At 32.5% G+C, this 11,983-nt stretch overlaps 1 pseudogene; it reads left to right on the forward strand.

Annotated features, from left to right (window-relative positions):
* The first annotated feature begins 4,122 nt into the window (after nt 1–4,122).
* LOC143623392 (putative leucine-rich repeat receptor-like serine/threonine-protein kinase At2g24130) lies at nt 4,123–6,645 on the forward strand (annotated as a pseudogene).
* The last annotated feature ends 5,338 nt before the right edge of the window (nt 6,646–11,983 follow it).

Below are 11,983 nucleotides of genomic sequence, written 5' to 3' on the forward strand. Positions count from 1 at the left end.
TAATTAAGTGAGACACTTGTTTTCTTTTAACTCTTGAATATATAGTTGGCTTTGCGCCTCATTTGAAAGAAGTGAAAACAAGGTGTTCACTCAAAAATCCATATGGTTAGAGAGGAACACTCTCTACTTGATTCCTTCACCACCTTATTCTAATATATTCCATTTTCTAGAACATCGATATACCCAATGTAACCTCGGGCGCGTAGCTTTTTTTGGCAGTACATACTGCTTCGGCTGTTGTACCCTGGGAGACAGACGGACTCTTTAGTGGAGACATGAAATCTGTTTTAAGGGACTCGTGTTTAACACAAATCCTCAGCTACAACCGTCAACATTTTGTTTGTTTTTTTGTTGTAGTCAAGGCGCTTAGTTGAAGACCAAATGTGATGAAGACACAAAGGATACAAAAAATTTCCGACCCATGTGAGTAAATTTTGGATCCGCCACTTCTTACTTTCTTGTGCACCATTTATTTTTACTTTGTTGTAACCCTAGGCAAAGATGTAACAGTAATGTACAACAATCTGTTTCTATTGGTAAAATGAAAATTCTGTTGGAAAATTTAGAAAATGTGAATGGAAATTAGTTATTGTAATAATAATATAAACCTCTTGGTTTTTTGAAACTCTTGAGTAAAGTGGCTTGATGACACTTAATGAGTTTTTATTATTACATTAAGTCACTAATTAAGTGAGACACTTGTTTTCTTTTAACTCTTGAATATATAGTTGGCTTTGTGCCTCATTTGAAAGAAGTGAAAACAAGGTGTTCACTCAAAAATCCATATGGTTAGAGAGGAACACTCTCTACTTGATTCCTTCACCACCTTATTCTAATTTATTCCTTTTTTAAGAACATCGATATACCCAATGTAACCTCGGGCGCTCAGCTTTTTCCGGCAGTACATACTGCTTCGGCTGCTGTACCCTGGGAGACAGACGGACTCTTTAGTGGAGACACGAAATCTGTTTTAAGGGACTCGTGTTTAACACAAATCCTCAGCTACAACCATCCACATTTTGTTTGCTTTTTTATTGTAGTCAAGGAGCTTAGTTGAAGACGAAATGTGATGAAGACACAAAGGATACAAAAAATTTCCAACCCATGTGAGAAAATTTTGGATCCGCCACTTCTTACTTTCTTGTGCACCATTTATTTTTACTTTGTTGTAACCCTAGGCAAAGATGTAACAGTAATGTACAACAATATTTTTCTATTGGTAAAATGAAAATTCTGTTGGAAAAATTAGAAAATGTGAATGGAAATTAGTTATTGTAATAATAATATAAACCTCTTGGTTTGGTGAAACTCTTGAGTAAAGTGGCTTGATGACACTTAATGAGTTTTTATTATTACATTAAGTCACTAATTAAGTGAGACACTTGTTTTCTTTTAACTCTTGAACATATAGTTGGCTTTGTGCCTCATTTGAAAGAAGTGAAAACATGGTGTTCACTCAAAAATCCATATGGTTAGAGAGGAACACTCTCTACTTGATTCCTTCACCACCTTATTCTAATCTATTCCTTTTTCAAGAACATCGATATACCCAATGTAACCTCAGGCGCGTAGCTTTTTCCGGCAGTACATACTGCTTCGGCTGTTGTACCCTGGGAGACAGACGAACTCTTTAGTGGAGACACGAAATCTGTTTTAAGGGACTCGTGTTTAACACAAATCCTCAGCTACAACCGTCAACATTTTGTTTGCTTTTTTTGTTTTTGTCAAGGCGCTTAGTTGAAGACCAAATGTGATAAAGACACAAGATAAGGATACTATATGAAGACTTGTTAACCTACCCGCTAAAGACTTTGGATCATATCAATTTTGAATATAAAAGTTTGTATTTATTTATTTTTGTAAACGGTATTGTACTAGAATATTTCCCTTTACTAACGAGAGTATCGTTAGCGTTTATTTTATTTTATTTTATTTTTTTAAATAAAATGTGACCATGTCCTACAAATTCTTTACTAATTATGATGTTTATTCTAAGACTTGTTTAAAGGGGAGAAAAACGACAGAATTTGTTGACAAAAATTAGTGATTTGGAATAGAATTTGTTGACCTAAGCAGGGGAGTCTCGGAGGGTGTGCGAGCCACATCATCAGTCGGGGCACATAAGTTTCGGGGACACAAACCTTTTTATACATATTACATATATATGTTTTTTGGTGTTAAAAATAAGGTTATTTGCAATGGTTTATGAGATAATTACATGCTCAGAATAGTTTCTACTTATAATAAACCGGTCGATAAAAGTTTTATCTATGTACATTAGCGAATAAAAAATTTTCGTTAAGACCTACGGGTCTTTTTATTTTAGCTCGATCGGGGTATTTAAATTTTAGAAGACGGTCCTGGACCTAAGTTTGTCTTTTTTTTCTTTTTTTTTTTGTTGTTGTTGTTGTATACTTGTATACTATGAAGATTTTGAAAATGTTTGTAGTTTATTGTTGACTTTTGAGACTGCCTTTTGTTTTGTTAAGGTTAATTGAGATTTTAAATTAGATTTTTTTTATTTTATTATTATTATTATTGCAAAATAAGCCTTTTTCTTTTGAAGTTGTAAGCAATATATAAAAGTTAAAAAAAGGTAATATAACATTTTACTTTTTATGGAAACTTTAACTTTGTTTTCAGTATGATTGGTTTTGCATTTCAAAAGAGCGTGGCGCTGCAGCTTGTCTATCTATCTGTCTCTCTATTCTAATTGAATCATTTTGTTCATTATTAACTGTTAAAAAAAATAGAACAGGAATTACATATATTAAAAAAGATAATAGCCATTTAAGCCACATGTTAAAATTCCACCAAACGTCGACATGGTTTATAAATAACAGAAAGTACCCTAATTAATAAAATAAACACTCACTCTAAAAACACCAAATATTGGCTAATTAGTACACCAAAAAGTTTCAACAACTTGCCATGCCATCATTTTAGCATTAGGCATTCATTTACCATTCTATATTTTTATTAACCCTTTATTTCCAACTTTAACATTTTTTAACTCGTGTTTTTTTCCACGTGTTTTGTCACAATAAAGTTAAGTTATACTATAAGAGGAGAAACCACTTTCATAGTTCATTTATCATAAAATTTGGTAGTTTTTTTATTCTTCCTTTTCTTTTTTCCTATTATCGTTTAGGTATTCATTATTTGATTCAACTTATATTTGAATCAAACACCACCGACAATTTTTTATTTAACAATTTAACCGTTCGTGAATACCCGAAACATGAAACATTCGGTACAAATATATCGGGTATTAGACCAGATATGACATTTTTAAAGTTTGACTGTTTGAGTATAGGTATAGTATTAGATGACGCCTTGTTCGATTACCTGAAACATTATGCGTATAAAATTTTAGTTTTCGCTTAATCTTGACCCTATATCTAGTAATACTTAATCCTAATAGCTTTATTACATGGGAAATGAACATTTTAGGATACATTTATGATAATATCATTTATATCTTGTATGAACTTACATTTTTTTCCCCAGATTTATACTATTATGGAATTTATATATAACAAGGCAATAACTGGTGTTAGAAAAAGAAGACGTATAATAACCCAAGCCAAGAGGGTGTTAGAAAAAGAAGACGTGTAATAAACTAAGCCAAGAGATTGATGAATAGTGATTATAAAGAGGGTAAACTAAGCCAAGAGATTGATGAATAGTGATTATAAAGAGGGCATCAACTCTTGCTTTTTAATATATATATATATATATAGTAGATATTGTGATGAAGATTTGCATGTAATTTATTAACTTTTATTTGAAATCCCAACATCTATTATTTTTAACAAATAACGTGCATACTCGATAGCCACGAGTATGCCTAATACCCAATGGGCCTTGGACCGGGTAATGAACACGGTTATATAATCAGATATGAAACTAGGATTACCAATATCAGTCTTGGTGTCATCCTACCACACCTCAAGATCTTTTAAAATCACCCGAGTTTGAAAACTAAAATAGCAACCATGATTACAACATAAATGAGCTACGAATGTTATTGGCATACCTGTAACCAGGAAACCAAAGAATACGGTCTAATCTAACATAACCTCAACAAACTGATTGATCTAGAGTATGCCAACTTGATCTCATTATGTTGATTAAAATTGAAAGCCTAGATAAACCCTTTTTCATATTGCTTTTCCCATTAAAAACACATATGAAATCACAAGATCCGTTTGACAATCTTCCTTTTGTCCAATAGCCACAAAAACTTTTTCTCATATCCTATAATGAATGGTTTCTACCTCACAAGACCTTTAGAAGTGGCAACAAGGTTATATCAAAAAAATAAGTCAACTTGCTGGTTACTATGTTAGTTTTGTTGCTATCATTCTCCACCAACTATTTAGTGATTATCTACTCATCATGAACAAAACCATACTTTTTAGCCCATTTAAAACCTCCCATCCCAAGATCAACTATTTATACACAAACACATAGTAACAATTAGCCACTATCAGAAATGACCTTCCATAGTACTACAATCTTCTTCATGTTCTTCGTGTTTGAAGTTTTAGTATTGGGAAGCACGAGTCGTCAACATTCGCTTCAAACGGATAAAGATTCGCTTTTGGAATTCAAGAAAAGTATAAAAATAGACCCACGATCGGTGCTTTCAAACTGGAATGAAACTACTGAAGTTTGCAGCTTCAAAGGGATACATTGCAGAAATGGAAACCGCGTGAGGCGAATCGAGCTCGTTGGAACCGGACTCGTGGGCCCGTTTTCACCTGTGATTTCAAATCTTACCGCCCTTCGAAAAATCAATCTTTCAAATAACGGGTTTTATGGAAATATCCCGTATGAAATCTCGTCTTTACGCCATCTTAAGCAGCTTCTTCTTGATCTTAACAATCTTGATGGTTCAATCCCAGAATCTTTATCTTCTTTATCGAATCTCACTCTTCTTGATCTCGGTAGCAACCAATTACACGGTGAGATTCCACCATCTTTATTCTCAAACTGCACGTTACTATCGAACCTTGATTTGTCATACAATCTTCTTGGTGGAAAGATTCCATCAGAAATCGGGAACTGCCCGAATCTTTGGAATCTGAATCTGTACAACAATCAATTCATTGGTGAGATCCCGTTTTCGTTATCAAACGCTTCCAAAATGTACAATATTGATGTTGAGTTCAACAATCTTTCAGGTGAATTACCATCAAAGCTAGTTTCAAAACTCACCAAGCTTCTAAATCTTCATTTATTATATAACTGTATGATCAGTCATGATCAAAACACGAATCTTGATGTCTTTTTCACCGCAACTTCAAATTGCACCATGTTAAAGGAGCTCGAGTTAGCGGGTATGGGGTTAGGTGGGACCCTCCCAGATTCCATTGGAAAATTTGGTATTAATTTTAGCTACTTACTGCTACAAGAAAACACCATCTATGGTTCCATTCCACCTGTCATTGCTAATCTTACAAACCTATTTTATCTCAATTTGTCATCAAATAATCTCAATGGAACAATATCACCAGAAATCAGTCGGTTGTCGAGACTAGATACGCTTTGGTTGTCTGGCAATCTTTTCACAGGCGAAATCCCAAAACAAATCGGGTATTTACCTCATTTGGGTGAACTTGAATTGTCACATAATCGATTCACCGGTAATATCCCTGAAACATTTGGGAATTTGGTGGCTCTAAACTCACTTTTTCTAAACAACAACCAGCTTTCAGGAACAATACCTTCAAGTTTAGGAAACTGCACAGGTTTATCCAGTTTAGACCTGTCGTACAACAGATTAACCGGAACCATACCTCCCAACTTACTAACAGCCATGAGCCAAAACGCAATATTCTTAAACCTTTCTAATAACAACCTTCAAGGACCACTGCCCCGTGAGCTCAGCAACATGAAAACCATCAAAGAAATCAACCTTTCGAACAATAACCTAAACGGAACCATCTTCCCCAAAATCAACAGTTACATGGACCTAGCCGTTCTTGATCTGTCCAACAATTCGTTTCAAGGTCAGCTTCCAGACTCGTTAAGCATGCTTACCGGTCTCGTAACATTCGATGTATCTAACAACAGTCTATCAGGCTATATCCCTACAAGTTTAAGCCAAATCCAAACCTTAAGATTTTTCAAAACCTGTCCTACAACAACTTCCAAGGAATGGTTCCAACTGGAGGCATATTTTCAGTAATCACTAGTCTATCGTTTCTAGGGAATCGTAACTTATGCGGCAACGTTTCCGGCCTCAAATCCTGCTCTCACAAGAAGAAATTCTTCCATTCAACCGCGTTTCTAACGGTGTTCTACGTAAGTATAGTAACATCAGTCCTGCTAGCAACAGTCTGCTGTGTGATGATATGGAGATATCTAAAACGAAATGTCAGACCTAACGCACAACCTAGAGCAAAATCGCAACCGGATCCGACTCATAACTTTCCACGAATCACATATAAGGAGCTCGCAGACGCAACTAACGGATTCGATGAGTAGAGACTGCTCGGATCCGGAGGCTACGGACGAGTATACAAAGGATCATTACAAGATGGCACACAAATTGCAGTCAAAGTACTTCAATTACAAACAGGTATAATGTTGGAAATCAGTCCCATGAACACAAACACAACCTCAAACCAGAATTAACTAGGGGTGTGTAAGAAACTTAAAAAACCGATCCAAAACCGAAAAAACGAACTAAAACAAAAACCGATGGTTTGGCTTTATGTTTTGTAAAAGCCAAACTTACTGTTCGATTTTGGTTTTGCATAAAATAAAAAAAAAACGAACCAAACCGAATTTCTAAATTTTTACATATTCCTAACGGGTTCTGAGTACCCGTACCTATATCTGAAAGTACATGTACCAAAAATCAGTAAAATTGGGTACCTGTACCAAATAGACTCGTACAGTTACAAGTACATGTACACGTATCGGTACAGGTACTAAACGGGGTACGAGTGTTCGGAAAAAAAATCTCATCCCTACTAACAACTCCACTAAATTTTGTTAGTGTTAAGTGGTAAGTCTATATTTTAGAGTGCGTTTGTAAGTTGTTGTGAGTGGCGGAGAGGAAAAGTGTAATTGTTCTTCAGTAAATTTGGAGAGACATTTTTCATACTCTGTTAATTTTTTAATATTTGTTGAAAGTGGTTGTGAGTTAAAGAAAAAAAAATGTAATTATAAAGGTATAAAAAATATTGTTTAATTAAAAAGATAAGAAAAATATAATGATTTTTAATATAGTTTTAGAGATGGAAAAGCAAGAATTAATGCTCTAATATAGTGGTGTTTTTGTTGTTTCTATATGTTTTTATCTATTTTTATATAGAATATATGTACAAGGAGACTCCAATGCGAATGTCCTTAGACTCTCCGTAGTGGAGCAAGATTGGGGGGGGGGGGGCACTTTTCCCCGCTGGAGAAGTGGATGGAGATTAGGAAGGTCGAGAAATATTTCTCGGTGTAATATGTGGGGCCCAACACACGTTTATAAACCCACTAAAATTATGACACATCACCCCAATTTCTCCCACACCACTACACCCCTAATATACAATCCTTTTTTTGCTGACTCGGTGCCATGTGACACACTTCTCCCCTACCACTACGCATGGTCTTAGAGCATCCGCATTTTATTTTCTACAAACATCACTATCTCTAACGTTTAAAGAATGTGTATTTCTCTTTCTCAATCTCAAAAATTTAAAAATTAAGGGATAATGAATCTATATATACAAATTTCTAAAAATTAAATAACCATTTTTAATTGTACCATAAGCATTATTGGTTGTATATTAAGCACAGAAGAAAGAGAAATAAATAATAAAAAATAAATACAGAGATGTAGATGAAGAATAAGATGTCGAAGATTTTTATAAAATTAGAAATAATTTAAAAGAAAGATCGATTATAGTTATTGAATGGGTGTTGCTAAACGTACCCCACTCCCTTTCATTTTTAGTAAACATACCTTCTCCTCCTCTTTCAAGTTTTACATTAATACAATTGAAATCTTTATGTTTATTCTTTGTCATTTTATCATCTTTTATTATCATTATTAATTAAAAAAAAGTTTTATTTATTTTTAAAGAGTTTTTATTTTCCTTTAATCTTTTTTTATATTATAAAACACTTTTTTTTGTTTTTTAAATAACAAAAAAATTGTTTATGTTAAAAACGCTTTTTAAAACTAAAAAGAATAAAAACATTTTTTTTATACAAGTGTTTTAATACTTATAGGGAGTGTTTTTCTTTTTAAATTTTAAAATAATTTTTAGAGATAACTTACTTTAAAAAAGAAACACATTTATTTTTATCAATAAAACAGATTAAACAATATACCACTTGATCAACAAGTTGGTTTTTTCTCATGTGACATTAATTTCATGCTTTCGAATGTATCAAAAATTATTTAAATGATCTTTTTGTCGGGTGTGAGGCATATGATAAGATAAATATATACAAAAAGTTTTATCGTTTTTATAAAAGCGTTATATCATTATTCTTTAAATACACTTTATAATTATAATAAATATTATTATTATAAAGAACAATAAACATAAAGAGAGAAAATAAAAAAAATAAAAAATAAATTTTGAGTATTTGATTTGATATTTTAAAAGGAGACCTGAAATGACTAAAAATATTAGAGGGTATTAATATGTCAAATAAAATTGTTAAAGAAATGAAAGTCTAGGAGATGAGGTATGACAAGTACACAAGGGGGTACGTTTAGTCTAACCCTTATTTTAAATTATAAAGATAGAAAATGAGATATGAATGCTTTTAAATTATATTTTCATAAACAATGGATCTAACTCAAAATCAAATATATATTTTCATAAAAAAGAGATAAATTATAAAAGCGGTGCACATGCCAAAGTAAATTTAAATGGCAAATCTACTACTACAATAAAAGAATACTACTATGTGCCACTTGTCACTCTCTCAACCATCCTCACAATTTTAGACCCATTTTGTTATTTGGATCCCATGTGGGTCATTACCTAACAAAAAATAGCTTTATTCTTATTTATATATAAAACAAGTGCGTTAATGTTTCTTTATTTCTCCTGTTTATATTTTAACGTCATGTTTATCCTTAAGTAATAAAATGAAGCAATTTAACTATAGAAAAAGAACATGCCAAATGGGATTGAAGTGGTCGGAACATTGATTTATTAATATTTTTTTTAGTATTTTCAGGTATATAAAATAAAAGTCAATTAAAATACTTTCTTCAGAGAGAATTTTCATTATATACATTGACTACAATATCATAGATTTGTTTATCGACATACTAACCATTTAAATTTATTCTTTTGGTTCGTTTTGGAAGGCTAGAATCATGTTCTTCTTTTCTTAGCTATCATATATATAACTAGCTTTTGTTCCCTGTAATATGAGATTGTTTTATATTATTCATTTCTAATATTAATATATTTTTTTGGATTTTAATTTTATTTATTGGGAAGTTATTAATATACTTATGATTTGGTGATGAAAGTGTTTCACAAATAAATGCGATGTTATAACCCGATTTAATAAAGCTATATGGGTTTGGTGAGACCCATGACCCGGTTTTTTTACTATAAAATTGTTTCTTAATTATAAATAGTATCTTTAAAAAAATCCGGATATTAATTTTTAGTGTATCCCTATTTTATAGGATTTTCATATAAAATATTTGATGAGATTAATTTTTAATATAATGAGATTTTATAACCCGTTTAAAAGGTTATCTGGGTTTGGTGAGACCCATACCCGTGAATTCAGTTTAAATGCATGATAAACCTTCATTTACCAATAAAGCAATCTGGTGGTTTGAGAGAATTTAAGAAGATTCCGTTTATATATATTTAAGATTAAGATTTAATACATAATTTTGTTTTATTATATATGGTTGGCTTGTACTTGAAAGAACCCGTGTTTTCACACGGACATCTATATCACTTTGTCAAGATTTACAGGCAGGCATTGACTAATTTTGATTATTGATAAACTAGGTATATTGACCAACACAACTGCAAACGTATTGTACAAGTAATTTGTTCTTATTAGTAAATATTTGTGTAATGTTTCTTTAATAATTCATATAATTTTAATATAAATTGTAATTTTATTAACAATATATGATAATTGTGTTGTCGATTGTATTTTGATTAATGTTCAAAATTTGAAAATGTTAATCAATTCCCCGTGTAATACACGGGGCTCAAACTAGTGGCTTAATAAATGGATGTTTCCTATTCAAATGATTCGAAGTGAATGATCACACGCCTTTATCAAAGCATAATCTGTTGAAAACAAAGCAATCGTGTAACCCTACATAGACTAAACATAGAAAAGATAACCTATTAAACAAGATAAACATAAAAGTTATACAATATATATTAACAAAACTAATATATGATAAATTGATAACAGATCTTTTATCTTCAACTCTCTTTTTTTCTTTTTGGCCGATCTTACTACACCCCAAGTCCTACCCCTACTTTCCCTAGCCTAATCCCGATACTAACCCTATACCCGACTCAAAGGGCCCATTAAGGATCCTGGTTGAAAAAAGACTCGATATATAGTGTCTCAATTCCCGAGATCTCATGTGCCAATTTCTCCTTTCTCATCCATTTTCTGTTCCAAACCCAATAACACTATCCTATTGTTATTCCAATGACCCGAAGAAACAAATCAAAATAACCAAGCCTATTTCATAAACCTCAGTTACCCCTTGTTAACCCAAGCTTGGCATTGATCTAAAAAATGAATATTGGTAGAATATTGGTGAAGAAATACGGATCCAAACCTGTATAGGTTAGATCAATATTTTCACCAGGTGTGTGTGATGGAATTAGAATTAGGTTAACTGAAGCCCGGATCTAAGAAACTCCGATAGTGGTAACCTGCAAACATAACCACCGTGAGCTCGTTACGGAAAGGACAAGAGTGAGGGTTTTCCCATAATCACCCTCTGGCGTGAAAATAAGTACGATTTTTTAGAGAGAGAAAGTATTAAATGATTGATGTAATATGTGAAGTGTGAATGAATACCTCATGATGATGAGCTGGGTATTTATAGTCGGTGGTTAGGGGAATGTGATTGGTGCAGCTGTCATTATCTAGAAGATGTTTCCTTCTATCTGAATGGACACATGGCGGAGTCTGATAGGAGGTGACATCTAGCAATGTGCACCGTTATAACAAACTTTTTAGCTATCGCTCTCTGATTGGCCGCACTTACGGCTGTAAATGAACCGAATGAACACGAACAAGGTCTTGTTCGTGTTCGTTTGTTAAGGAAATAATGTGTTCACAAACGGTTCACGAACACTTACTGAACGATATTTTATGTTCGTGTTCGTTCATTAATGAAATTAATGTGTTCACGAATGATTCACAAACACAAATGAACACAAATAAAATCGGCAATGCCTAGAGATTAAGACCGGTGTATTCATCAATGTGAATAATGAACGCATGTAAACGAATTGAACGAACACAAATAAATATTTATGTTCATGTTCGTTTATTTAAAAATGAGGATTTGTGTTCGTTTATGTTCGTTTGTTTAAAATCTAAACGAATATAACTGAACAAAGATAAATTAAGATTTATGAACACAAACAAACATAAACGGACATAAATGAAAACACTTAAATGGACACAAATTAACAAATATAGAACTTTTAGTATATGATTTATTTAAATAATATTTAATTATTTTTTATTAATACATAAACAAACATAAATAAACAGACATAAATGAACATAAATAAACGAACATAAACAAAAGTTCATGATCATAAATGAACGGACGAAACATGTGTTTATGTTCGTTCGTTTATTAAATAAACGAACATAAACAAACTTCCCGCCGAACAATTCATGAACAATTCAACGAACGTTCGGTTCGTTTACAGGCATAGCCGCACTGTCACGTGCTCTTCGCGAAGAAGGGAATATCCCTTTCAAGGAATATTTC

This window comes from Bidens hawaiensis, unplaced genomic scaffold, assembly GCF_021521415.1.
Source record: "Bidens hawaiensis isolate Kalapana, Puna unplaced genomic scaffold, B.hawaiensis_p1.1 tig00003430_1, whole genome shotgun sequence".
In the NCBI taxonomy this organism is placed as follows: Eukaryota; Viridiplantae; Streptophyta; class Magnoliopsida; order Asterales; family Asteraceae; genus Bidens; species Bidens hawaiensis.